Source organism: Bacillus rossius, unplaced genomic scaffold (genome assembly GCF_032445375.1).
Source record: "Bacillus rossius redtenbacheri isolate Brsri unplaced genomic scaffold, Brsri_v3 Brsri_v3_scf22, whole genome shotgun sequence".
Taxonomy (NCBI): Eukaryota; Metazoa; Arthropoda; class Insecta; order Phasmatodea; family Bacillidae; genus Bacillus; species Bacillus rossius.
This window is the reverse complement of record NW_026962393.1, coordinates 614,260-615,806: the sequence shown is the minus strand read 5'-3', so window position 1 is coordinate 615,806 and position 1,547 is coordinate 614,260. Positions and strand designations below refer to the sequence as shown.

Here is a 1,547-nt window from a genome sequence, read left to right as displayed (position 1 = left end):
AATTATTACAAAATCACTCGATTATTATACATACATAAACACACATGTATTTTCCGAATAAGTGAGAAATGCAGGCCGATGAAAGTCAAATTTCGTTTCGGAAATTAAATCTCGCACAACTACCGACACATAACCAAACTTGCGTACATTTACATAGCATTAACCCTCTAAATAATAAACAAATGAAAGCAGAAAAAACAACATCGCTACCCACCGCGCGCGCTCCTGGCGGCGGGAGTAGGAACTACTTTGCACACAGACCGACATAGCCCCCTGCCAAAAACAGTAAAATAAATAATATATATAAGTCTTTTGGCGGGAAAAAATTTCTCAACCGCCTGGGAGCACCCTAGTGTGTGCCTGTCTTTAGGTTATGTTACTTTTAACTTCATTTTCTACAGGCAGACGCGAGGGTGCTCGCCCATTATTTTTATTTTTTTAAATTCTTTCCTACCTTTGGTGTGCCATGCAAGAATTTATCGTCAAAATGGCGGCCCCGAGTGCAAATTTCTCGTCTGCACTGCTGGCTGGATGATTATGTGATGTTTTGAAGGAGGGTGTTTTTTTTTTGTTTGGATTTTGTGTGAGGGGGGGAGGGGGCTGGGCTAGCTTTTTTTTTTTTAAATTTTCTAAACATTCATCTCTTATGTAACAGTGTTCAGCATTAAAAAATTTAAAAGAAGAGGCACTTACTCATCAATTTCAAAACAGCCTATGAAGAAAAATAAAAAAAATTTAAATTCATTCCAGTTTTATACATTCATGATTTGATCACATGTATAACTTTTCTTTTTTATTACCTTATTTAATTTTATTATTATTACTACTATTGCTGCTACAACCTAGAAGATACCTCAGTGATACTAATACCTGCTGGTAAAGTTAAAGGTTTCACCTTTCTTTCTTTAAACATATCACAATACCTTTCTTGAGTTAAATATTATCTAATGGCTTTAAGAAGTTATGGTAATGTTCATCAGTTATAGAGTGTGGGTTTGTGTGTGTGTGTGAGAGTGTATTTTGAAGAGGGCTTTGGTGGTTGGGATGGTGAGGGTGGTGGGTGTTGTGTGTGGGGAGGGGGGGGGGGGGAAGTAAAAGAGTGTTCATTACACGATTTCTCCTGTTGTTTGTAACAATCACACCTGGTATAGCTATTTCGAGTGGCAAATACAAACTGCAAAAAAAAAACATCTATATCATTGCCAACGGCCATATCACGATGAACACACCGGTTCTCGTCCGATCACCGAAGTTAAGCATCGTCGAGCGTGGTTAGTACTTAGATGGGTGACCGCTTGGGAACACCACGTGCCGTTGGCACTACTATTTTGCACCCTACAGAAAAAAATTTTTTTTTTAAAAATTTCAATTTTAAATTTTTTTTTCCCCCACAATCACCACATTTCCCCCCCCCCCCCCTAACACACACACTCACTCTCTCTCAATCAATCAATCAATCAATCAATCAATCAATCAATCAATCACTCACTCACTCACTCACTCACTCACCCACCCAGTAGCTGTGAATCTTTGCATGTGTATACCTC

The 1,547-nt window shown here is 38.5% G+C and overlaps 1 non-coding gene across 1 annotated transcript; it reads left to right on the top strand.

Annotated features, from left to right (window-relative positions):
- The first annotated feature begins 1,201 nt into the window (after positions 1-1,201).
- On the top strand, positions 1,202-1,320 carry LOC134543839 (5S ribosomal RNA). The gene has a single exon (XR_010077288.1). It is a non-coding gene; the product is annotated as a 5S ribosomal RNA (ribosomal RNA).
- The last annotated feature ends 227 nt before the right edge of the window (positions 1,321-1,547 follow it).